Source organism: Notamacropus eugenii, chromosome 1, assembly GCF_028372415.1.
Source record: "Notamacropus eugenii isolate mMacEug1 chromosome 1, mMacEug1.pri_v2, whole genome shotgun sequence".
NCBI lineage: Eukaryota > Metazoa > Chordata > Mammalia > Diprotodontia > Macropodidae > Notamacropus > Notamacropus eugenii.
Window position 1 is genome coordinate 668,412,531 of NC_092872.1, and position 27,801 is coordinate 668,440,331.

Sequence of the window (27,801 nt, forward strand, 5' to 3'; positions counted from 1 at the left end):
GAATGTAATCTGTGAAATATAAAATATTATTTTAAAAAAAAGAGGGAAAGGGAGTGAGAGTGGGATTTTGGTGTGCCATGATGAAAATATACCTGGGTGGGGTGTTTATTTTGTGAACTCTGAATCGGTAGCAAATAGCATAAGACTGGATTATCTGTGGTATACAGAACATAGTTTGCCATAAGGTGAGAGATGTCAGAAATATGCCAAAACGGACTCAGAATAGGAGGTAGGAAGATGCCAGAGACATTTCAACTAATGTAGTGCCTTGGCATCAGCACTGACCCTTCATGGCACTGAAAATAATTTCAAATCTTTCCTTTGGCAAGCTACTGGAGGTTACAGATGCCAGTCTCATACCATTAATTAGCCCAACATTTGCTGAGCACTTACAGAAAGCAGCCTTGATGTAGGTGCTATTATTATCATCCCCATTTTACAAATAAGGAAACTGAGGAAGAGAGGGTTAAGTGACTTGCTCAAGGTCACATAGCTAAGTAATTAAGTGTCTCAGGTGGGATTTGAACTCAAAACTTGAACTGACTCCATGTCCAGTGATCTTATTCTTTTCTTTACCTAGCTGCCTTTAAGAGCTTTGTGACTTTGGGTAAGCCAGTGACTCTCTTTGGAATTCAATTTTTCTCATTCACAAGAGTAGGGAACAAACTTAAGGTCCCTCCTAATTTAGAATCCTATGATCCTATAATGTGCAAATTCCTGGCACTGAAGAAAAATAATAATTCTCACAAGTTTGTGTCTTTGAAGAACTTGCAGTCTCATGGGAGGACAAGATATTTATACAAACAGCTGAAATAAAATAGGGCATTATGAGTGTCTAAGAGAGATGCAAACAAGATAGTACAAGAGTCATGGGCAAAGAGAAATTACTTTTTGTGGGGAAAAGGGAGATCTGTGAAAATTTGTTTGAGAAGATAGAATTTGAATCAGGCCTAGCAGGATGGATAGCATTTTAAAATGAAGAGATAGAAGAGATATTCTAGGTAGAGGGAATGGTAGGAATACATGGCGTCTGTATTAGGGAATGACAGGTTGATTGGAGAGTATGATACATGATCGGGAATAATATGAGACAAGGCCAAAGATATTGTTTGGAGTCAAATAGGGAAATGACTGTAGTGTCAGATTAATTGGTTTAGGAAGACTTTATTAGGCAATCCGTAGGGAACTAGACTTGAATGGAAAGGAAATGTTTTATTTTTTTTCAATGACTTTAGTAAACAGAATTCCTGTTTTTCAATTGCAATGCATGCCTAGAAACCACATCAGAAAGGCTGGCAAAAAGCTAGTTGTTTCCCCCAGCATACCGTTGTCCCACTGTTTAGCCACAATTACCCTTTCAAGCCACTACAGATGTTACTTCTATGTCATTGGTAAGGGAAAACAGAATATTTTCAATGCAACCTGTTAGGGACGGGATGAATAGTGAATCACTGGTAAAAGAAAAAGATTTTTTAAAAGACCATGTAAGAAGATCAGAGAATTCCAAAGCCACATGTTAAACACAATTTAATTTTTCTTTCATCTAACAGTCATTCAACTAATATTTAAAATTTTTTCTTAAGTGCTTATAACAGTCAGAGTGTTACATCTGTCAAGGACTAGGGCAAGTGATGGACCTCGACAAGAACTAGCTCAGGTCCCAGGATGTGAAGTCAGATATCATGTGGTGGCAGGGGTAGCAAACTGTGGGTGCATGCCAATGGTTCTCAGATCTATCTATTTACCCGAACCTAATCTTTTGTCTCACATCTCCAACTACACCTTGGACTGGATGTCCTGTAGACCCTCAAGAGGTCCAAAATTGAATTCATTATCTTTACCTCCCCTCCCAAACTTTCTTTTTTTTTTTCTTACTTTCCCTATTATTATTAAAGGCACCACCATTTCCCTGATCACCTCAACTCCTCACTCTCTCACACCTCATATCCAATATGTTGGCATGTGCTGTTGATTTTTGCCTTCATTGACATATCTCCTATATACCTGCTTCTCTCCTCTGTCACCACCATCATCCTGGTGCAGGCTCATACTTGGACTGCTTGGCTGGTTTCCTGTCTCTAATCTCTCTACATACCAGTCTACCATTCACTCAGTTGTTGAACTGATTTTCCTAAAGTACAACTCCAATCATGTCAAACTCTCCCCCTCACCCCATTTCTAGCCACCAGATAACCACCGACTCTCCCAAGCTCTACTTTCACTAGGTCTTGTGGTCAAGCTCCCATGTTATATGTTGAGAGTCTGACTCCAGGATTCTTCTGTCTGCATCTGCTCACCAGTCCTATGGGAAGTGTGAGTCACCATACTGAAGTGTGAGTCAAGCACACTGAGGGAGCTGTGGTTCACTCCTTTGCCTGCTCAAGGGATGATTCAGCCTGTGTTTTAGAACTCCTGGGTCTCTATTGAACTTGTTAAAGGGGTTACTTTCAGAATCTAAGATATCACTGAGCTTGTAGCTTGTTCAGTAGATATTTTTATTTCATACATTGTTTTCAAGCCATCATATATTGTTTACTTAGAAATCCATTATATTTCAAGGTCATGTGACTAGTGCTCATTGCAAATATAACAAATATAATAAGAAGCATCCAATATCCTGCTGGTGGGGGCTCAGAGCTAATTTTGATTAGATAGACTTACAAATTCTAGATAACAACAGTGCAACCTTGTAGAGAAAGGTGAATCTAAGTGATAAAAGAATGTCCATTTCTTGGTAACTTCTGATCCAATGGGACATATACAAACCACCAGGGTGAGTGTGAAGACCTTTCCTCCCCAGTGAGTAGTAATAATAATTTCACCTGATGATATAAGTAGTATACACAACTTACATATACATAAAGTATACACAGAGACATCATGCATACACAGGGTGTTCACAAGCATGTATTTCCTACCTGGCTGCTCACCTAGATTTCACTATTGTCTCCATAAACTAACTTATCTTCTTACAAGATCAAATCAATTTTGAAACTAACATTTGTCAATATCTCCTGCCCCTTGGGCTCCTCCCTCTCTCTGATTGCAGAGGGTGGGGGTGAGCATTAGACAATTCCCAGATCTTCTCTTTAAGGAGAGGGCTCAGGGCAGACTTTGCATCATTTCCCAATTGGCTTCAGGACTTCATCATGCACCCCCCTAATATCGGGTATCATCTCTTCTCCCCATACCCACCTTTTCCATCTTCTTTTTTATGTATTGTCTCTCCTATTCAATGGTGAGCTTATTGAGGATAGAAACTGTCTTTTGCCTTTTTTTGTATCCCCAGTACTTATCATAATGTCTGGCACATAGTAGGTGCTTTCTAACTGGTTTTTGAGTTACTGACACAACCCTTGCATAATTATTCCAGAACAAAAACACTCCAGAAGTATAAAGGCAGTAAGGCACATGGTGTGGGCATAAATGAAAATTAAGTTTTCCTCTTCACTTTAAGTTAAGAGTAGTGGTCCCTTAAGTGGATAAGCTCATTGAGGATAGAAACTTTTGTTTTTATGTGACATTGCCTAAATTTTTTCCTGTATAACAAAGAATTTATTTTAAAAAGAAAAAATAGAGGAAGAAGAGAAAAAATCATCACACCTGATGAATACATTTAAAAGCCCTAAAATATAAATGCAATTATATTTAGATATAAATTATATTATATAAATAGATTCCATACCCATGGGCTCTGCCCCTTGCAAAGGAGTAGGGGAGGTATCTGCTCATATCTCTTCTTAAGGATCAAACTTGGTTGTTATTGTTTTTGGGTAATTTTTCCATGTTAATCATTGAAAAGTATCTCAGAGTTTATCTAGTTCAAGTCCAGGACCTCAGAAGACATCTGTTCTAACCTATACTTGAGCAAGAACCCTTCTATAGTACATCAGTGAAATGGTCTCTCAGGTCTCACTTGAAGATCCCTAGTGAGGGGACACCTGTTGCTTCCCAAGGCAGCAAATTCCATGCTTGGATGCCTCTAATTGCTTAGGAAGTGTTTCCTTATATCACGCTCAAAATTTCTTCTCTGTGGTGTACACCCTATAAATGTTTGCTGATTCATTGGTTGCTCCAAGTCCTGCCATTCAGGGACAAATTGGAGAAGTTTCATCCCTCTCCCATGGATAAGTTCTTCACATACTTGAAAACACTTATTGTATTCCCCCTTAAACCTTCTTTTTGCCAGGAAAAAATACCCATAATTTCTTTAAATTTGAAATAATATCTACTTCTCTCACCAACCTATTTGCCTTTCTTTGTAAAGACTCAAATTTCTCAATGTCCTTCCTAAAATGAATGCTTAGAAATAAAAAACAATAACTCAGATGTGGTCGGACCAGAAGAGGATATAGCAGGGTTATTGCCTTCCTTATTTTGGATACCACTTTCTATTAATGTGGCCCATGACTGATCACATTCCGTTTTTGAGTTGCTGTCCATCTGTTGATTTACATAAGGCTAGTGGTCCATTAGCTCTCTCTGACCTCCCCACCCCTTCTCCCCAAACAAACGCCTGTTGTCTAGCTACATATCCCTGTGCTGTACTTGTGTCACTGATTATTTGAATCCATGTGTGATTTTACATTTATTTCAACACTTTACCAGCTCCGTGATTTTAATGATTTGGATATTCTCTCTTTTAGTGCAGATAGTGACCCAATGATGCCTTCTTATTCTTAAGTTCATTGATAGCTTCTCCATGGTCAATCTACTCAATTGTAAAAGATTTTCATCTATGTTTTTGTGGGTGCTGGTGTTGTATCCTGTTATCTCCACTTATGATCACACATTTCTTTAGCAATCTCCTTTATGCCACTTCTAAAGCATGTCATCATTGGAAGTATGCTGCAGCCTTCTTGTAGTTACCATTTCTCTCTCTCTCTCTCTCTCTCTCTCTCTCTCTCTCTCTCTCTCTCTCTCTCTCTCTCTCTCTCTCTCTCTCTCCTCTCTCTCTCTCTCTCTCTCTCTCTCTCTCTCTCTCTCTCTCTCTCTCTCTCTCTCTCTCTCTCTCTCTCTCTCTCTCTCTCTCTCTCTCTCTCTCTCTCTCTCTCTCTCTCCCTCCCTCTCCCTCTCCCTCTCTGTATCACCCACAACTTAATTGTCCAGGAAGCAAGGACATTACATTTATTTATATTTAAATTAATCTTCCTAAATTTGGATCATCCCTCTCAATTCTTTGGAGCTTTCTGGATCCTGATTCTGTCATTCAACATTTTAGCTGTTTTCTCCATGGCCAAGGTGACTGTTTTAATTCAGAACATTCAAAGACTGTTGTGGTTGACAAGACCCAGGAGTATCCATGCAGAACTGGTAGGATTGACCTGCTTCATCATTCTATTCTTTTTGCGTGGAGAAAATGCTGGCAAGTGGGGGGTTGCTTGTGGGGTGGTAGAGTCTTACAAAGAGTAGGTGAGGGGGGCTGGGTTCTGAGTTAAAAAAGTTAAAGTCCAGAGAAACAAATCCAGAGTTACAGAACAGAGAGATGTAGATAATTTGGGGAATAGTGTCATCCAAGGCAATTAAAACTGATAATTTTTGTTGTTGTTGTTGATCAGGGAACATAGAGATGATATTTCACAGGCCCCTTTGGTCCTGAAATATGTATATGTGGGGTCTCCTATATCCTCTGGAATCTATCTAGCCACACCAGCCAAGATCCAGCAGTGGCTAAGCTGCTGATTCTCTACCATTCTCTCATATCCATGAAATGTTTCCGTGGTAATTTTCTTTAGCCCCTTGACTTTGCCTCCCTTAGCTGCCATCTCACCTTGGATCTTCCTTTAGTACCTGGGGCCTTTACATATGCCATCATGCCAGCCCCTTCTCCCCTGGGCGAGTTCCTCCCAACGTTTCCATTTTGGGGAGGGAGCCAGGCCAGCCATCCTTCCCTTTTCAGATCTGCTTCTGACTCCCTTGACTTTGAAACTGTGCCACAGGTATAGCCCTCCCCTACTTCAGCTCCTTTTGTATTTGTCTTTCCCCATTAGAATATAAGCTTTCTGAGGGTGGGAATTATCTTTCTTGTAGCTTGTATGTGTGCCTCCAATTCCTAGCACATATAAGTGCTTAATAAATGCTTGTTGTCTTGAATGAGGCCGGACAAGAATTCCCAATATGAACAAGGGTGGTAAGGGAAAAGAACTTGAAGTAGCTTCCTGCACTGTCATCTCATCATGCTCAGGGACTGGCTGGGATTATGTGGGCTCTGCAAAGCTGGCTTTTGGGGTCTTCTACCTCAAAAAAAATTCTGAAAAAGGTATTTCAGAAAGTGCCCAATTCAGAGAAACTGCTCCTGCCAAGACCTTTGTTTTTCTTTATGTTGTTACGACATCTGGCAGGGGAAGAAATGGCATTTTCTGGAAGGGAGTTTTCATCTTTGGAAACAAGATCACCAGTGGGCTTCTGGTCCTGTGCCCTTTGAGAGAGTTTCGGAAATGGAGAGTGGGGGCTGGAAGCCAAACTGGGTGGGAAAGGGAAAGGAAAGGAAAGCCAGCCAGAGTTGGAGGGAAAGCAGAACGTGAGGAAAGAGCCAAAATTCCTGTGTCAAAGATGGCTCAGGATTCATTCCAATGGGTCAGACGTCTTTGTGGTGGAGGGAGGGGGGAGATGCCCTGAGTGAGTGCAGTACTGTGGGAACCGTCTCGGAGTGTCCAGTCTCTAAGGTCCCCATCAATCACAAAAACAGACCTTTCCCTAATATTCTTACTTTCTTTTCTCCCCATTCCTAGGGAAGGGGCACTGACTTTGTAGGGAAAGAATGAGAGATGTGACAACTGACTCAGAATATGGACATAATGTTTTCATTCGGACTGGGGACACCCTGAAAGAAAGAACTGTATTTCTTCTGTCAGATTGGAGGGGGAGGAGTGTGTTTTTTCCAGTATGGTGAGCATATCTTCTGTATTTCCTCACAGGGTTCAAGACAGAATACAATGGTATCACAAATTTGCCTTGGAAAAGACCTTAAGATCTATCTAGTCCAACTTTTTCATTTTACAGATAAGGAAACTGAGGCCCAAGGAAGGTAAGTAACTTGTGCAAGGTTAGACAAGTAGATCTCAGTATACAGTGTTGACATAAAATCTGAGTTGGTATCACATAAGCAGCCAATTCAATCTAATCCAATTCAACCTAATCCATAAGTATTATTAAGTGTCGACTATTTGCCAGGCATTGTGCTAAGTGTTAGGGATACAATGCAAAAGCAAAAAAAAGGAAAAGTCCCTTGCCTCAAGAAGCTTATCTTCTAAGGAGGGAGACAATATGCACCTAAGATTAATAGCTAACCTTAGCTTATCATTGGTTGTCACAAGAACCCTGTGAAATAGGTGGCATTATTATCCCCATTTTACAGATGAGGAAACTGAAGCAGAGACAGATTATGTGACTTCCCCAGGTTCATGCTTCTAGAAACATTGGAGGCAGGATTCAAAGTCAGGTTTTCCTGATTCTTGTCACTATGTCCTTGAACTGCCTCTCTAATACTTATAAAGTAGATACATGATAACCTTAAAGAAGGAACTAGAAGCTTGGGACCAGAAACTAGACCAGAAAAAGTCTTTTGCAGAAGGTGATGTTTAAATTATGCTATAGGGAACTAGGTATTCTGTAAGGCAGAGGTGAGGAGGGAGGGCATTCCAGGCATGGCTGTAGCCAGTATAAAGGCAGAGACAGGAAAGAGAAAGGAAACAAACATTTCTTAAATGCCTACTCTGTGCCAGGCACTGTGCCAATTGCTTCACAAATATTATCTCGTTTGAGCTTCACAACAACCCAGGGAGTTCAGGGGTGTAATCTCCATTTTACAGATGAGAAAACTGAGACCCAGAGACACGAAGGTTTTTGCTCAAGTTCATGCAGGTAGCAACATGCAGAGCCAAGATTTGCCTTCAAGTCCTCTGATGACAAAGTCAGCATTCTTTCCATTTGGGCCAGGAGGCCTAAAGGAATTTCGAAATCTTGTGTTGCTACTAAGAGTCTCCCAGCCAAGCTACAAGCCCTGGGAGTGGCTAGAGGAGGACTTAGCTATGAGAATTAGTTTTGCAAACAAAAGGGGAGGTTTGAATCCAAGCACCTGAACTGTGTTTCTTTAGTTTCATGAGTTCTGGTTAATCATACCTCACTTATCTGAGAAAGTTCCTGAGTATTAAGTGTTAAATGCAGCACATAAATGCTGGAAATGAACCCAATTGACACGGGCCATATTACTGAATTGGTCAGTAATTTCCCTAGTTTTTAACTAAGCAAGGTCCATGCTGTAATCAATGCTGGTATGTGATAATCAAACTGGTCCATTTGAGGGTGAGATTTGTGATATACTGCGTGGGAGTAAGTGGCTAGGGAAGTCTCTGGAGAGATTATAGGAGATGGTTATAGTGGTCCAACAATTCTTTTCATTTTCTTCTTTGTTCCATGTGATCCTGGCTTCTGAATTTCTAGGAGAGGTGATTAGGAGATCGTGTGGCTTGTCTTTGTTTCCCTGATATTTGTATGTTATGTAAGTCCATAACTGGACCTTATTTGGTTACAGAACTCAGACATGGAGTTCATATCAGACACATCAAAGGATGTGAGTAATGATGGGGATCTAAGGAACAGTTATGTTTCCTGCTACGAACTGTGACCTGATTTGCCATAACTGAGCTCAATCTCCTGTCCTCTTGAATGGATGGATGCCCAGTGGTGGGCACTGTAATGTGACACTGTTATCCAAAATAACTGTTATTAACTACATTAGTTCTGCTTACGTCTGAAGATAGAGCCAAGGTTAGACTGGTTCCAGTTAATGATTAATGAGTGAGATTTCTAAATTTACCTGGGTATTTATAGTTCTCCTTGGGAAACTGAACAGCACTTTCAATGACCCCAAACTTTTTCCTGAAAGAAAAATCTCATTTTTTATTTTTAATTTTCTTCCAATGATACTATGTGATTCAAATCAGGGAATGCTATAGTATCTGAAGAATCACAATGATGGGCAATGGAAAGATGAAAGGTAGGTGTAAACAGGCTGGAGTATATTATTAACAATGATGCGCCTATGTGAAAAAGGCACAAAGAACAGCATCAAACAGATATAAGACTAGAAAAGGAAGCGGGTCAGTTGAGTAGTGGGGCTAAGGCATAGGATAACCTATGCTTGGGCATTGATACCTATGTCTTGTCAACAAATCTGAAGAAAATCCCTCAGTATTGGGTGGACCCATTGTGGAATACATATAAGTGGATCAGTCAAGCAGAATATGAAGATATGTTTGGGTCACAAGCTGCTCTCTTTAAGGCAAGATTCATAAGGATGAAACCACAGACCCACAGAAGTCTTAGAGTAATTGTAGGTCTTTAAATGTTGCCCCAATGATGCATTTTAAAAAAAGTGAATATGTGGATTAGTAATATTAAGTGATTATAGCTATTTACCTATCAGTTTAAAAAGTAAATCCTGAGAAGTGGATGTATTATTCAAATTTGCACTGCATATTTCCATTGGGCTGGAACCAATCAGTATATTTTGCATAATTGTAACTTTGAATAATACAAATTTAAATATATGCAATCACTCCAGGAGATTCATTATCCACACTCATGGGAACTTGCTGTATTGGCTTTGCCTTTTTAAATGGAAATTCTATTTTAATAGAAAAGCAAGTAAACTGAGAAAAAAATTAACTTTCTTTCCTTCAGTTAATCTTGCCTCAAGTGTATAAACATTGGAATTTTGGGAAAGACAGAATACAATTTCATCTCCTTGTATGCTTGATATATGAATAGATTTGGGGATTTCTGAATTAGTGCTAAAATTCCCTACATGTAGAGGCTTTTTCTTTTCTTGATAGATTGGCACATTTGTTTTTGAGCTAATATTTCCCCAGAGCAGTCAGCTTGTGTTTTAGTCTTATGTGTGCTTGATAAATATACCCTCTGTTTTCAAAGAGATCTGTGTGTATGTGATTTATCCAAGAACAAGCTATCAAAACATACTATTGCCATTTGTTTAGATTCCTGAGTTTACAAGACACCAGCAGTCTTGTTAATGGATGAGTGTAGCTCAGCTTGGATTGGGAGTAGAAGCACATTTTTTAACTTGGGAGGGAAAGCAGATTCCACGGGGAGCAGGGGAGGGATAGCCCTGGGTCAGAAAGGGGTGGGGATTAGGGTGCTGATAGAGGCTTCCAGGCTTGAGGTAGCCTCTAAGTGAGATATGTCCCTATGGCACTGGACAGTCTATGCCTGAGAATAACTCACACCGGACAGGACTTGAGGAAGAAGAAAATTTTTCTGCCTTACATTGCTTGACCTGAGTGGGTATTGGGGTAGATTTGTCTTCCCCTATTCAAACCACTGTCCTGTCTCCCCCTTTCCCCCACTTCCTCCCTGCCTCCAACCCCAGTACGAGAACAAAGCAAAAGAAGATCTTTTAATGGTAACATCCATCTCCAATTCATGACGTTTTAAGCCCAGAAATTTTCTTTGATTTCTTTCTCTGCCTTGTTCCCTTTACTAAATCAGTTTCGATTTTCTATTATTTCTTTAGTCTTTATATCTCTCATACTCCTTTACTTCTTTCTAATCCCAATGATAACACTCTTGACCAGACCTCCATCACCTAATACTTCGACTATTCTAGTAGCCTCCCAATTGTCTTTATCAATTCTCTCCTTTGTTTCATATATCTTGCTTACCATCGGCAGATTCATCTTACAATATCGCACTTAGCATGTCACTTCCCTCAGTTCTCCACTGCTTATGAGATAAAGTCCAAATTCAATCTAATATTTAAATCCATTTATGATTTCTGTGAATTCTCTATGACTAGCATGCTACATGAATTTTTAACTTCAAGTGAATTGGTTTTCTCATCTCTTGATCACCCCACGTTTTTTATTTTAATTAAGTTGTTCTTCAACTTTCTATATTATAGCATAAGATCATAGAATTTAGAGCTGGAATGGACTCTAGAGATCATCAGTTCCAACCCCACTATCACTCTGGTGATGAACCCAGAGAAGGGAAATAATTTACCCAAGGTCATACAGAGATGAGCTGCAAAACCCAGTCTTCTGACTTCCAATACAAGACTCTTTCCACTTCAGTACACGGTCCCTCCATTGTTAAAGTTTCCTACAAAGCCAAAAAATCAAATGCAAGCTAAGAAGCTGATGTGCATCCCCTTTGGATGGTCCCAGGAGCTCAGAGGCCAAATCACCCTCAGAGCTTTCCCCTAACTAGGCAAATTGCCATGAAGCCTTTCGGCAGAAAGTGCCCCATTTGACTGATGATACTATTATCCTCAGAGTGGACAAAGCCAAAGTCAGTGCTTCAGCCCAGAAAGCCAGGTCCCTAGAATGGCGCTGTGCTCAGAGCAAAAACAAAAAAAAGTTTCTTCAAGAATGGATCCCTCTCAGATTTCAATACAACATGATACTCTCCCAACGTTGCTTGGTTCTTTTTCTCCCGAAATGAATGTTACTGTGCAGAGTCTAACAAAGCAAGCTTTTTTCAAAAGAAAATTACCTTAAATCCAAAAGAATAGAAATGAGATACTTGGCATTAATGGTAATAATAACCAGATTCATATGAAGGGCCAAGGTATTGCTACTTCGCTCACTGATTGTTGTGGGAATTAGTACCTTTCAAATATCTTACCCTTTGGGAGCTTTTGTCCAACATTTTCTGTTGTAGCAAGATATCCAAAGAAAACAGTGTGAGAGAAGGCCATTTTGTCTGGCTTGTTCCTGTTATTGTTGGAAGAATGAAATTCTAATTATTATTTTAATTTGATATAAGCTGCATTATGGTCTTTTGAGTTTTTTCCCCCAAATGATGAGTTTTATCAATAGTTAGATTGGGCCATTTCTGCTCCTGACCCTGTACCAAATCATCTGTATTGCTGTCCTGTAGGGCTTTCCAAGAATGTCATGAACAGGCTTTGTACCTGCAAAGGGTTTTCCTAGAATCATAGAATTTCAGAGCCTGAAACCACCTCAGAGGCTACTGATTCCTTCCCATATGTGAGAAAGAATCCTGACTACAATTTACCCAACAATGGTCATCCAGCCTTTGGTCAAAGGAAGGGAAGTCTTTAAATCTTCCCTTCTGAGAGAGTTCCATCTGTTTTTGGCTATCTCTATTTCTCAGGAGATTTTTCCTTCCATGAAACCATTATCTTGTTCTTTGAAACATCTTCTCATTCTGTCCTTGTGGACTAAGTAGAGCAAATCCCTTTTCCTCATGACAGTCCTTTGAATACTTGTGGACATGTCTTTTCTATAGGCCAAGCATCCTTAGTTCCTTCAACTGATGCTCTGACATTGATATCTTAAAGCCCTTCTTTATTGTTTCCGTCTGTATGTTCATTTTCTAGCCTATTACTTTCTAAAATAAGGTACCCAGAACTGAGTATAGCAGTCCAGATATGGTCATACTGGGCCATTTGTCAAGTGTTAGACACTGTATTCTAGGACCCAATTAGACCTCCTTGGTCCTAGGCATTGTCACTCCTCTAATTGTAAACAAAAATTATTTGGACGCAAAGATTCTAATATGCATCATAGATTTTGCACCTTCCCCCTAAAATTATCTCCAGTTTGTCTTGTATATATCTAGTTATACATGGTTGTTTGCACATTCTCTTCCCCATTAAACTTTGAACTCCTTGAGCTCAGGGACTGTTTTTACTTTTCTTTGGTGTTCCAGTGCTCAGAACAATGCCTGGAATATAGTAAGTATAAGTACTTAATAAATGCTTGTTGACTTAGAGACAAAGGGAATCCTAGAGGCCATGTAGTTCATTCAGTTGACAAATGAAGAAACTGAAGCCTGTAGAGGTTGTCTAAAATCATACAGCTAGAAAGGATGATATTCTGGGCCTCCTGACTCCAATTCAGTTTTCCATTGCACTATGCTACATTTACATCCACATTTCCTGGTATATCCAGCATAAATTCTACCCTTCTCCTCCAGGCTATCTTCCACTACTCTTTAAGTCACTTATTTATTCAGATACTTCAACTTCTGTTTGCAGTAAACACCATTAGGAAGCTCTTCAGATGCACACAAACCAAGGCAACCCAGCAAAGAAGGAGAAAAAAGGGAGGCAGTCAGCTAGGATTTATGTGTCTTTCAGTCTAGTTGCCACTGGGTTATAAACTCAAGTTCTGGGTAAGGAAGTGAGGCTGTTTTTCATCAGTCTATTAATTTCCTGGAAGCTTAGCTCCCCTGTCAATTATTACCTCCATCTCACAGGCAAAAAGGACATTAAAGGTCACCTGGTCCAAAGCCTTACTTTTGCCCATGAGGAAACTAAGGCTCAGAAATATGAAGTGATTTGTCACACCCTTAGCAAAGCTAAGATTTGAATGCACGTCTTTTTTGACCCCAAACCCAGAGCTATTTCCATTAACAAACAACCTTTTGAGAGGAGATTCTCTTCAAAACTGCACCCCACTGCTAACTTCCCTAGTTTTTTGATTGTACAACCATGTTTTTCTGCTCACTCAGCCCTGAAATTTCAAGTCCATTTTTGCTTTTTTTTCCTCTCTCTTGCCTCTCACAGTCTGTCAGTCACTGAGTCCTATTGCTGCTTCCTTTTAATACCTTTGGAAGTCATTCCCCCACCCCCATTTTTGGTATTCCTATTGCCAGGGCCACCTAGGATATCTCACGTTGAAAAAAAATTTTTTTTGAGGGGGATTCCTTAGCAAGAGCAGAAAAGAGAGGAGAGAAAAGATGGGAAGGAAGGGAAAAGGACTGAAGGAAAGTTGAAAAGAGAGGGAAAGACAGTTAAAAAATCTTTACGTGAGATTTGGATTGATATTTCCCCATTCCCTTATATCCCTTACCTGATATACAAATTAAACATGGAACAGGAGAAGAAAAGAACATGGTCATTCCATGAAGACTGACAAAAGGAACTGGACATATTCAGTCTGCAGAAGAAAACCAGGTTAGACATCTCAGTCTCACTTCTGTGGCTTACTACCTGTGTCTTTGGGCAAATCATTCAAGTACTCTACTTATTTGTAAAACAAGAAGGTTGAACTAGATGGCTTCTAAGGTCCCTTCTCATTCTAAATCTATAATTCTATGGCCCTTCAAAATCAGAGTGGGAATTAAGGGTAGGGAATAATAGTTGAAAGAAGGCTCAGAAAGGAAGCATGAAGCATCCTGATTCTGACCTGTGTTCTTCACTGTCACTTTATGGAAAAAAAAGTCCCTTGGGGGTAGGTAGAGACTATTGGGGGAATATGAGAAAAAGTAGGAGAGAGTATTAGAGTCTCTCCAGATTGCCAGCTCCAAAATGTTTGTGAAACACTGACTGTCTGTGCCTTGGTGAAGGCTAAGTATTGGGATTTTCTGGCAAAGCTATATTTGTATGTGACAAAGTTGACTTTGGACATGGAATATTTACTTTTTACTGTTCTTGAGTGTTATTGTCATTTTTGATATTGTCTTTATAGTTGCTATTAAAGAAGGCACAGAAATCTATTCTCCTTGGGGCACACTTTGGCTTTCAATGAATTATTGCCCTCCTGTTTCTGGGCACCATTCTGTTTCAAGGGCAATCTTTGTGTGACAGCAGTGTTCATGCAAATGCCCAAACACCTAACTCCAGTTACCTGGGAAAATTCCCTCAGAATACCTATGTGAAAGGAAAATACTAACTTGTCTCAGAATTTTCGATAGGACTGTGTAGAGGGTAATATTTTAGCTGTCACCAGTCAAATATAGGAATAATTCTGTGAGAAGTGATCCAATGTGCTTTCTAAGTCCTTCTGTCCTAGTTTTCTAATCTTTGACTTTGTTTTCATATTTCTTGTTGTATCATTGAGTTATTGAGTTGTTCCTCCATCCTCTTTCAGAGTTTCTTCTACTTTAATAAGGTTTTTCACCTTCCATTCTAAAAGCTATTTAATATGCTTACAAGCTATCTAATATAATTTTTATATATCATTCCATTCAGTTGTCCACAGCTGCCATCCTTGTGAAATCTGTCCTGCTTCTGCACCTACTAGACCACTGAACCCCTAGATTTCCAGAGATCATGCTCTAGGAAAGATAACCATTCATCTTTGCAACTCGTGCCCTAGGTCTGAGCTGTTCTGATTGATGTGTGAATGAATGAGTGATTGAGTACAAACTCAGGTAGCTCACTATATGCAACTGGTCTCAGATAAGGTCACAATTCAAATGTCATCCAACCATCCACCTAGGTCATCTTCTGTCATTCACTTTGTCATAGAATGTCTCATTCCCTGTTTCTAGCCTTCTATCTCTAGCTTTGGAAAAATTAATCAAATCAATACTACAATTTCTTCTAGAAAGAATATGTTGATTGACTGTCCAACAACTCTATTTACCATCCCTGTGACTACCCAGGCCAAAATACTAACCTCCACTACGTACATGTGTTCCGCTTCCCTTATTAGTATTCAGTCACCCTTTTGTATTTGTATCCTAGCCCTTAATATAATGCCTGGCACAAAGGAAGTGCTTAATAAATGTTATTCATTCATTTTTTCCCAATTCTATCATCTCTTGAGCTCAATTTCTTTTTTTCTCCTTGGGACTCTACTTCTAGCAGTGCTATTTTCTTCTGGGAGTTTTTTCTTAGAATTTTCTTGAGCCACAATATTTCTTCATTGTATAGCACCCTCTCTGAACAGCTCTTGTCCCTGTGTTATACTCACATTGTAGACTGGGTGCCTTGGGTCAACTATCTTAGGTTCAAAGGTATTCTGCAGGTCTTGGCCAGGTCTATGAAATACACTTCTTAGACAGTCCAAAAATTAACAGTCATCCATCATAGCTGGTGGGCTTGGAGATTTCACTTACTCCAAATAAATAGTTTATATAATCTAAGAAAAAGACTTTTTATAAACAAAATTCTCATAGGTCATAGTGCTTACAGAGGTTTGCAGCAGACCAAAATTAAAAGGAAAAAGAAAACTCACTTCTCTTCCCCAGAGGGAAAGTCTGGTCCCATAGCTAAACCTCTGCGGTTGCCAGTTGTCATACTCTTCAAAATTGCGTTCACTGACTGTCTCTGCTTCCAGGAGGAAATGGCATCTCATACTTGGTGAATAGCTCCATTGTGAAATGCCATGCCAATGGCGGTGGTAGAAGGAGATGGAGAAGGGAGAAATTTTTTCCCCATCAGAAGTGAAGAATTATTCTTTCTCAAGGGTTGGGTTCTTATTTCTTAGCTGGCTCTCTTCTCTGCTGCTAGGCGCCACACTTTTCAGGGATGACTCTTTAGGAGTGAGTTTCACTTTTAAAGAGATATTATAAGTATGACCAACCATGACATTATAGGGAGAAAGATAGAAATCCCTCTTCCTCCTGCTACGCTTTTGTAGAGACATAAGGGAAAAGGCAAAGAGTGATTTCACTCATGAGTTGGATTCTTTCTCCATAACTGGTTCTTCTATAGACTGCCAGGGATCATATTTCTTAAGTTCTCTTGTGCCTACCATCCTAAGAACTGGCACACTAGCTTTTCAGAAGCCACCAGGGGCATGGTCAATCTTCAGTCATTAGATTGTGAGATCCTTGAGGGCAGGAGCTATGTTTTGCCTTTCTTTGTATGCCCTGTGCTTACCACAGTTCCTGGCACACAGTAGGCAGTTAATAAATGTGTATTGATCGATTTCAGCCAACCAATTGCAAACTGCCCTATAATTCCAGCAGGGAAAATTTCAAATTCAACAGAACATAAATTCATCTTAGCACTTCATTTAACATATTAGCACTTTGATGCTTCTGTTACCTGCCCCTTCTACGATGTCAGCAACTGGGTTTTGGTAGAAATCAATTGCACCATTTTATAGAGCCAATTATGCCAGCTTTTCTTCAATCTTCTCCCTGTCCTTTAGTCCTCTCTTGCTGGTTCATCCTGGAACTTCTCTCAGCACCTGGGGCCTCCTCAATCTGAAATAATCTACTGTCCCTGCATCTGCTGCACCTGCTCGACCACAAGCCCCTCATTCACCCCACACATTGGTTAGTTCCACTGAGAACCTCTTAGCTTGTGGAGGGGTCTATGTAGACCAACCTGCCTTCATAAAGTCCTGACTTTCTATGCTTCGAAATCATTCAAGTTTAAGCTTTTTGAGGGCAGGGACTATCTTGCATTTTCCTTGTTTTTGTATCCCCAGCACTTAGCTCAATTCCTGGCACATAGTAAGTGCTTAATAAATCATTGTTTCCTCCCTTCAACAAGCACCAGATTTGGAATCCAGAAATATAGGTTCAAATTTTGCCTCTGACTATTGACTGTGTGACCACAGGCAGCTTCCTTAACCACTTTGAGCATCAGTTTCCTCATCTGCAAAGTAGTGATAATGATACCTGTACTACTTACTTCATGGATTGTTATGAAGAGAACACTTTGTGCACCTTGAAGTGCTTTATGAATGAAAGTTGTTAATATTATTATTTCAAAGAACCAAAAGATATAAAGAACATGGGACCCAAAGCATCAGAAAATAGGCTGAGATATTTCACCTGACCTTTGGGTGTGGCTATTTGTTCTTGAGTCTCCATGTGTCACTCTATTCCTAAACACACTAAACACATACTGAGTTTGTCAGAAACATCTTAGGATCCAGCAAAAGTCTCTCTTAGACTCCAGAAGAGTCTAAGAGAGAATTCTTAAGAAAGCACTTCGTGGCTATAACAAGATGCTCTGGGGGTGCGGAGATTCATAGATTTGGAGCTGACAAAGGACCTTAGGAATTATCTAAATCAGTTCCTTCATTTTACAGCTAGAGAAACTGAGGCCTAAAGATATGGTCAATGAGTTAGTCAAGAAACATTTATTAATCACTTTCCTATGTGCCAGAAACTGTGCTAAATCTGGAGGATATTAAAAAAAGGCAAAAATATGGTCTTTGATCTCAAAGAGCTCATACTCAAACAGAGGAGACAATCTGCAAATATGTAAATAACTACGTATATACAGGACATATATAGATTATATAGACATACACATACATATATGCATATATATGTACATAACACATGCATACATATAAATGTATGTGTGTATGTATATATATATTTATATATATGTAAAAATGTGTCTAAGATCACATAGGTAGTAAGTGAACAAGACTTGAATCCAGTTCTTTGAAGTCCAAATCCAATGCTCTTTCTATTTTACTGTTTTTATTATTGCTTCTCATTTACTTTTACTTCATTCAATCATTTTTTCCATCAATTGGCATGTATTAAGTGCCATCTATGTGCTAGTCACTGGAGCTACAAAGATTCAGCAAGGGAGACCTGCTTTCAAGGAGCTTACGATACTGGGTCTAATTTATTGTCCATTCGCAGGGTTCATCCAAACTATAGATTCTGATGAAAGACAGGTGTAGGTTGTCCATCCAACTGCATACCATGGTCTAGACAGTATTGATTCTTCATTCATTTAACACAGTGTCTGGCACGCTTAAATGCTTATTTCATTCATTTGCTTGCTTTTTTCTCACGTAATTAATAAAGCCAAACTCTTTTGAATCAAATTAAATCTCATTTAGGTGACAGTAGTATATTCCAGGGCTGATATAACCGGCCCAATTTCATTCACAAACATGAACAGCCAGAGGACCTTATAATCTTTGACTTGGATTCTGTGCAATATTTCTTCCATGACAGTGGAAGACCTTTGGCAAGCATATGTCAACTTGTTCTATATATAATATATAATATTATAATATATAACATGTATAATAATGATCAGAAGTTCATTGAATAGTTATCTTGTTTATCTCTTTCCAGTAATCTTTAATTTTGACGTATTTCTTTTTTGCTGAAGGAGAGCCAATATGATGGAGTTTGACTCTACCAAATCAAATGCTTTTAAAAAATAAATGATAAGATTGTATATTATCTACATATTTTAAAAATGTGGTCTATTGTAGAACATCACTTATGAAAGTCTATCCTCATCTAGCAGTCTCATCTAGGGTGCCTTTGAAATGAAGGTAGCCTATTTTCCTAAACATTTTATGTAGGTGGGAAAGTAAATATATTGGTTGCATCATTGTTTGTGTTTTCTTGGTCACTTTTGGGACAGTGATTAGATCTGATATTTCCCCTCAACATCCTTGGTGTCTTCTTTTTTTAAAACCTTGACTATTTCTTTCAATATCCTCCACCTGTTCAATGTTCAATGCTCTGTTTGTGTACATTCAGATACTTTCCTCATTTTTCTTTCATTCAATGCCATTGCCACCACTTTCATAAGTGTATCTGGTATTGTGATCCTACATATGAGGGAATCCAAGAATTTTGATCATGCAGAAAGTATATGACAAACCCCCCATCCTCAATAAAATCCTTTGCAGAGCTTCCCTAAAATTTTGTCTTTTTGGCTTGCTTCTTGTTTCATCCCAAAATATCCATGGACAGTTTCATTGAGTCTTTCACCTGGATTTCTTTGAATAGGTTTTCCCCTCCACTGATCACTTTAAAAAATGAGACAAGGAAGATCATTGTCTCCCAAGATCCTTTTTCCGTGTGATTTTATGAAAAATTTCTATTCCAAACTGACTTTGCCTCCAGTTGCCGTATCTCTCCATTTCGCAAGTCAATAAAGTATTTGCCAACTAAAGTGTTCTCAGACACTTTTGGTTTCCTCATAATGGCAATTCATTGATTTCTTTTAAACTTTTATAGGAAATAATTATATTTGGGATCCATCTCCTTCCTTCTACCTGTTTCTCAGTTTTTCTTGTCAGTAGAGATGATTACCATTAGATACAAATATGTATATATATTTAAAATCATTTTATATATACTTCCATTTATCAGTTCATTCTCTAGAGGCAGATAGTGTCTTCCTTCATAGGTCCTTTGTAGTTAATTTGACTATTTGTAATAGTTAAAATGGCTTACTTGCTCAAAGTTGTTCTTAACATCGCTGTTACTGTACACAACGTTCTCTTGTTTTCATTTCATACATTATTTTGTGCTGGAGGAGGGAAGAAAAAAAGGAACATAAAGACATTAAAATGATAACCTTATATATTTAAAAGTAATAGCAAGTTACACATAATAGATTTGTGGCTTCATCTTTTTTTTTTAAAAAATCTACTATGTTATGGAAATGCTTGTTTTATCTTATAAGTTAAAAATAAATAAAATAAAAAAAATTCCTTGTCAATAACTTGTTTATGTGGGTCAGGTTTTAACTGTAAGGCATATCTTGTCATTTTGGATTTTTCTAGCTTTATTTAACAAATGTATCATTCATAAAATGAGTTGATATTTGTAAAAGCATTTAACACAGTGCCTAGCACATAGTAGGAGCTACATAAATGTTTATTCGCTTCCCTCTCCCCACTTTGCTTTAATTTTTTCCTTTGCTCTAATAAGTTGTTGGTGTGACTGTTCACAGTGAATAATGATTTCACATTAGCAATAAGTTGACTCCTGTCTGGTGAAAATCAGTTTCTTTTTTGTGATTTGATTTGGTGCTCATGCTGTCCAGTGCTTTCTAACTCCTTTCTGAAAGAAAGTAATCATGGAACAGAAATGAGGTGTCTGTGTAGTCTGTGAATCTTTGGCCTTTCTCATTCCTTGTTTCTGAACCATACTTCCTAACACATTGTTTTCTATGATCACCAATTTCCGCCTTTATATTTAAGTCAGTATCTAAGCATGTTGATTTCATTTGGAGGCTCTTATCAAGTTCTTGGTAGAATTTCTCTACTTTCTCATTTTCTACAATAGATGTTGGTTGCTCTATAAACTGTAGTCATTTTCATGGTGGTCTTTTTTCAAATACTTATCATGGAATGATTAAACATTCCACAAAATGTTTACTGTCACCAACTCCTTTATTTATCTCTCCAAGGAGAACCTAAGAGCCATTTCTCTTTTAGCCATTAGCAATCCATCAAACTGAGAAAAATGCAAAATGTCCCTGAGTAGTTTCCCTTTTGATTCTGCCATGACAGTAATAGTATGGTAGAAAAGGGAGCAGAGGATGCTAAGATTTGCCATTTTTAGATCATTTAAACTTGAACTTGGTTTTGGTCTGTCTCAGGGTGTTGTGAAGGTCAAATGAATTAATGAATGTAAAGCAGCTAGGTAGTACAGCCAGGCCTGGAGTTAGGAAGACAAGTTCAATGGCCTCAGACACTTACTAGTGACACTTACTACAGACACACTTAGTGACCCTAGGCAAGTCATTTAACTCTGTTTGCCTTAGTTTCATTTCATCTGCAAATTAAGCTGGAGAAGGAAATGGCACACCACTCCAATATCTTTGTCAAGGAAACCCCAAATTGAGTTATGGAAAGTTGGATACAACCAAAATAACTAAACCATGTGCACAACAAAGTACTCAGCAAAATTTAGAGCACTATATAAATGTCACGTTATTATTATCGTTTATCTCATCATCATCATCCTTGTCGTCATCATCACCATCATTATTGTTACTGGCCTACAGTCACCAGGCATTCAATATGGTTAGACCATTCCCAGAGCCTGCTGCTGCACTCCTGCTGAGCTCCAGTTTATAGAGCAATACGGGGGTGTGTTGATAAAAGTTTAATTAGGCTCTCCAAAAAAAGAAAAAGTATGCAGTACACTTTAAGGTTTAATCTACATTAGCAACACTTTTAAAATTCTAGACAATCAAGAAAATAATAAATCAAGCCCCCATCTGTGGCAATCGCAGATTTCTGAGGTTTAAATGCTTGCACTGAAAATTTCACAATCAATCTCGTAAGCTGGAGCTGGCTCCAGCACAGCCCTGGTTACAGCTGCAACTGCCTGCTGTCTCCTGGTTTTGTTTGTAGCATGTAAAAATGGATATAATTCACTTCTCCCAGGAGCATGTCAATATTGAATTGTTTCAAATTGCATGTCATCTTTTTCTCATTTTTATTCTTTCTTCTAGCTGTCTCTACCAAGCCTGACTGACACAGACAGCTGATTTAGGAATGACTCCTACATTAGTAAGAATTTTTTTTCCTATCTGTGAAAATATAATCAATTTCTTTCCTGTGTGTTATTTTCCACCATTCAAGTCTGCTGCCTATTCTTTTATTCAAGACAGTTTTTATGATGTAGAGACATGAGGCTGCTATCTATAGTTGTTCAGTCTCTTCATTTCCTGCTCTTGACCCCTATTTTCCAGTAAATTCATTTTTCAGTGGTCACCTATTTCTATCTTTTCATTGAAGTAAACAAGTATCAAAGTGTGTGCTCATTTAATTTGGTGAATTTTAAAGAGGTCTTTGTAGAATGTCTCTGCCTCTTCATTCTCTGTTATCACTGTTGTTGTGTAAGCTGTAATAAAGTTAATGGTAGTCTTTTTTTCAATACCTTATCACAAACATTGAAATAGGAGATGAATAAGTTTCCCATGAAATTATATTTCTTGCTAACCTTGGGCTCATGGTAAACCCAGCTCTGCCATTTCCTTTTCCTCTTCCCACTTCTTGGTTCTCTACGGGGCACTTGTGGGTCATTATCTGTAACTTCCTTCTTCCATCTGAAATAATTTATATTGATAATATTAAGACTGATATGATTCAGTTCCTCTAGTGCTATGTCACTCATTGATCACTGGATCATATTTTGAATAACAAAGCCAAGTTCAAGTTTAAATAGTTCAAAAATTATAATTCTTAGCATCCTCTACTCTCTTCCATCACTCTACCTCTGTTGTGGCAGAATCAGAAGGAGGCCACATAAGACTTAGGGCCATTTTTCATTTTTCTCTGTTTTACGTATTAGTGTGATAAAAAGAAATCGCCACCAAGTGGCCAACCTACTAGGGGTTAGAGCCTGTCTGTACTTAGCTAGGCTGGCCCTTGGCAAATAAACTCAAGGTCATGGTCAAGGTCATTGCAGCATAAGAGAATCTACTGGAGCTTATGCCCAGCACGTAATAGATGTTCGATAAATGCTTTGTTAAAGGAACAAATCAGTTTAATCATCTCCCTACTGGAGATAAACATATATTAACATATATACGTGAGATAAATATGTATTAACATGGGAGATCATCTATTTGGGTAACTATGGTTGGGATACATAATGGAGGATCAGGGATCAATTTCTTTCAGAAGAAACTGACCATCTGTGTCTGTTCGCTTCTGAAAGTCTAGCCAGTCAGATGACTCATTGTCAGTGTTGAGTGCTTCCTAATACCAAGGAGAGAAGGGAAGGAGACAATGGGACAGGCATATAGCTGAAACTGGAGAAGAATTGGCTCATTAAGGGCATAGATCAAGTCACCAGGATAAAGGCTTCATTTCCCCCTCCTCCCACTCTCCAACTTCATTTCATAGCTAAGTGGTCGGTGTAGGGGGTTATGGCCTCTTGGGGGAATGGTAGCATGACTCACCTGCCCACCAGAGGTCATGGACTGTGGTCTGCTCTGGAGACAGCAAGCTGGCTCCTGGTTTTAATTTGAGCCTTAATTATTCCCATCATTAGTTATGTTTCTTTTCCTTTGTTTTGTTATTGGCCAAAGGTAAAGCACAGATCAGCTTAAGGCCAGACTCCTGGGTGAATCCTGGGTTTTATAGACGGGAAAGAGAAGAAGCATGTGTGGGGGTTCCATCAAGATAAAAGTCCACATGGCCCGAGCTAGGAAAGAGCCAGTCGTAGCATGTAATCAGAGCAATTACCCTTCATTTCTGTTCCCAGATCTTGAATGTGTTAGACTTCAGGTTTGCTTCCTCCATTTCTCTCCCTCTCCCAGATCTGCAAGTAATTTAACCTTGTTTTTACAGAGCACAAAGACATTCTGCTTGTTTACACTGGAGACAAATTTTCCTCAATTGACGCAATTCTATTGATTAAATAATGGTGTTCTTCCTCATTTAAAGGTAATTTTGGCTGGTATCATGACATGAAAGAGGAAAGTGAATGTTAGGCTCTGTTCATGCTATCGAAAAAACCAACAGGGAAGTTCTCATCCGGCTGCTTTGTCACAGGTCTTCATAGTGAGAATGGAAGGGCCTGTTATTCTCACCTGCTCTGCAGACTGGGGGATGGGCCACCCCAGCCGTCTGGGGGACAAACTCTAGGACCCAACTTGGACGGGGTGAAATGAAAGGATGGATTTAGCTCCTCACTTGTGGTGTGAGACTGAGAGGGAGCAGATGCTGGTGGGTTTGTTTTGAAAATTTATGGGATTTGCTGTGGTGACTACTGACATACAATAAACAAGGGCCTTTAGAGAGTTTTTTTTTAAGGCTCATCATATAAAAGTAACAAATTTTATATGCGTGAAAGATTTCATGTTGAATTAAAAGAACCACACATACAGATAACTATGAGGTAGAAGGAGAGATAAAAATTCCCTGCAGTGTTGAATGTGCTCACTGTAATCACAACAGTCCCTTCCATTTGCATTTCAGCCTCCCTTCCCTTGCTCCTGTTTCCTCTGTCTTTCCATCTGCCTCTGTACCTTTCTTTTCTGTTGTCTCCTGTCTCCCTGTCTCTTTGCTTCTCCCTCTCTTTCTCTCCCTCTTTCTCCATTATTCCTTACTTCCTTCTCTCCTCTTTATCTCTCTGTCTCTGTCTCCCCTTCATTTCTGTCTCTCTCCAGATTTCTCTCTCTCTGTCTCTCTGTGCCTTACAACTAGAGGTTAGTGAAAATAAGGTTGCAATTTTTTTCCTACGCAAATTCATGGATTCCCTAAGTTAAGAATCCTAGACTCAGACAATGTGTTCACAACTATAGGAATGGTGGAAACTCTTGACCAGGGATCTGACCCCAGGTACTCTGCTTTTACGTAGAGGTTCTTCCAGGGGCTTCCAGGAGACATGGACAGAAATAAGGCCCTGATCAGGTTTTGGAACCAAACCCATGGCCTGGCAAGACTGCCACCTCAATTATGTGCTTGCCGGAAGAAAGGTCAAGTCTGCTTCTGTTGGCAAACTAAGAGGCCCCCTTGTTCAGCTTCTCTCTTGCCTTCACTTCCTGGTCCTCCAATCCAAACTCACTCCCAGCTCCTCCTTGAAAGTTTCCTAGTAAAGAGTGGCAGATATCTCAAGGAGAGCTGCACAAAGAGTAAGGTCAACATTGGACTAGCAGGAAAAGGGAAATGTCAGTGGGGGAAGGCTGGTGCTTAGACATAGCATGCCCAGCAGATGCAATATGCCCTAAGGAAGAGACTGGGGAGCCTGCTCCCAGAATAAGATGATGTGATGTAAAAGAAATGCCTTGCTGCTCGATTTGGGGCAAGAATAGACATTCTGCTAACCATATGAGAAAGAGACAGATTATTGAGAGGTAAGCTATGTAGCTGGAACTGTGATACATTTAAAAGGCCCTATCAATATCAATAAACATTAATTACCATGTCAGACAATGTTGTAAGCACTGGACTAACTTAGAAAAGTAAGGCCTTTGAGTTGCTCTGGCTTTTTCCTCCCTGACTATTCTTTGAATCGGAGACAGGTAGGTGGCTTAGTAGATAGAACTCTGGGCCTGGAGTGAAGAAGACCTGAGTTCAAATCTATCTTTAGACACTCACTGGCTGTGTGACCCCAGGCAAGTCACTTAATTTCTGTTTGCCTTAATCTACTGGAGAAGAAGATGGCAAACCACTCCAATGTCTTTGCCAAGAAAACCTCATTTGGGGTGGTAAAGAGCTGGATATAACTGAACAACAGTTTGAATAAGAAAGATAATACTATAAAGGGAGAGGCCTTGGGAATCTCTCTATCTCGGGCCAACATATGGGCCTCTGTACTTTGTCTCTTTACATCTCCTCTGTCTTGCTTTTAGATGAAGGAATACCAGAGACAGATATAATCTTATGAACTTTGAAAGGTCAGAATTGTGAGCTAACCCAGTAATGACACCCTGGGACCTGAAGGACCCAGCCTAGTGGTAGTTGACAGCACACCACTTTTAGGAGTAAATCTGATTGGGTGAATGTTTTTAAAAATTACATTGTTTGAACCTAGTCTCCCCAGGGACCAAGGTGGAATAGGGGCGAGTGTATCTGCTTTTAATGGATGTTAATTGTTTAAATGAATCTGAGGTACTGATCCTAGAAGTTAACAGAAGGAAAAACACACCAGAATGGGGATTTCTACTGATAGCATTAAACAAAGGTTTCCCTAACCCATCAGGAATACTCCTAGAACCATGACAGGGAGAGGTAGTCAGTTCTACTCTGAGAGAGTTAATTCAGAGTCTCTCTACATTTCAATAACTACCGTACTCTGGTATGGACCATTATTATTATGAAGTGCCTTCTATGTGCCAGGCCCTGCGCTTAGCACTCTACAAATAGTATCTCATCGAATCCCCACAATAGCCTTGGGAGATTGGTTCTCTTATTTTCTCCATTTTATAGTTAAGGAAACTGAGGTAGACAGATGTTAAATGACTCATGCAGGGTCACACAGCTAGTAAGTGTCAGATGCTGGATTTGAAATTGGGTCTTCCTGACTTTAGGCCTAGTACTCTATCCATTGCACCATGACCCCAGTCAGCCTTGCCATTATCCCCCTTCTCTTGTCATCTTCTTGGCATCTTTTTTTGAATTATTGGTTACTTAAAATTTAAATCTATCCCTTTTAAAGGCAAAGGTCTCTTAATTTTCCTGGGATAATAATAACCTCTACCTCCTAGGATTGTTGTGAGGATAAAATAATAAAATATTTGTAAAGTGCATTGTAAGCCTTAAGGTCCTATATAAATGCTAGTCATTATTGTCATATTAATAATAACAATAACTATTATAGACACATAGGCTATATGACTGCGGGTCTAGTACTTTCCTCTTTCTATGTTCTACTTTGGGCTGCTCAGGATTAAGTATCACAGAGCTGGAGGGGACCTCAGAGGCTATCTGAACCAACCTAACAGTTTTAAAGATGAGCAAACTAAGGCCCAGGGAGGTTTCACAGAATTCAGAGCCAGGGCAATATTCTAAGGAAAAGGTAAACAAATGGGGAATTTCATGCTTTCATGAGAAATAATTAAGACAGTAATACAGAAGAGAGTGAAATTGTGCAGTCATGGGAAATTGACTTTGCTTCTCAGAATCAGCTTACTTGTGTGGACAATAAAGTATTTAGACTAGAGGATCCCCAAGGTCCTTTACAGTTTAAAATTTTACAATGAGATTTGTTACTACTTATCTTTACCTCAGTCCCTTTCTGTGATGCATTTAAAAGGTCTCAGACAAGCTAAGACTCTAAGAGAGAAACAGATGCACAGTGGGTCCAGGAGCTTGGCCTAGGCCCTAGAGGACAGTTCTATGATTAATGATTAGTACTTCCTTAAGGCCTGGAGGGGTTCAAACTAATGGGAGCAAACTAATGGGGAGAGAAAGACCTGAGTTAGGAAGGAACAGACTCAGAACCATAGGTTGATAATTGGAAGGACCCTTTCAGGTCACAGAGGAAGACACTGAGGAGGACGTGGCTCAGGACATAGAGGCAGGAGGACCTGAGTTCAAGTTTGGCCTCAGACATTTACTAACTTTGTGACCCTGGGCAAATCACTTACCCCTGTTTGCCTCAGTTTCCTTATCTGTTAAATGAACTCGGGAAAGAAATGGCAAATGTCTCCAGTATCTCTGCCAAGAAAACCTCATGGTGGAGTCACAAAGAGCTAGGCATGACTGAAATGACTTGACTTCTGAATGGCCATCGTGGATCTGAAGACACTAGACACAGGGGTGTAAGCCCCACAGATATGGACTCCTTATTCACTTTCAAGATCAGATTATTTGATCACAGATCTAGAGTAGGGACACAACATCTCATTTTTCAGATGAGGAAACTGAGCCAGGGAGGTTAAATAAC

General features: G+C 39.3%; 1 protein-coding gene across 13 annotated transcripts in view; it reads left to right on the top strand.

The window, feature by feature from the left end:
• LOC140521092 (E3 ubiquitin-protein ligase TRIM7-like) overlaps positions 1–27,801 on the top strand; it is a 93,344-nt gene that overhangs the window by 35,113 nt on the left and 30,430 nt on the right. For 12 of the 13 annotated variants that reach the window (XM_072635787.1, XM_072635774.1, XM_072635773.1 and 9 more), the window contains one exon: positions 6,918–7,027. The exons of the other annotated variant lie outside the window; for it this stretch is intronic. The gene's annotated coding sequence lies outside the window, so the exon portion shown is untranslated. The remainder of the gene's footprint in view (positions 1–6,917; positions 7,028–27,801) is intronic. 13 annotated transcript variants of the gene reach the window in all.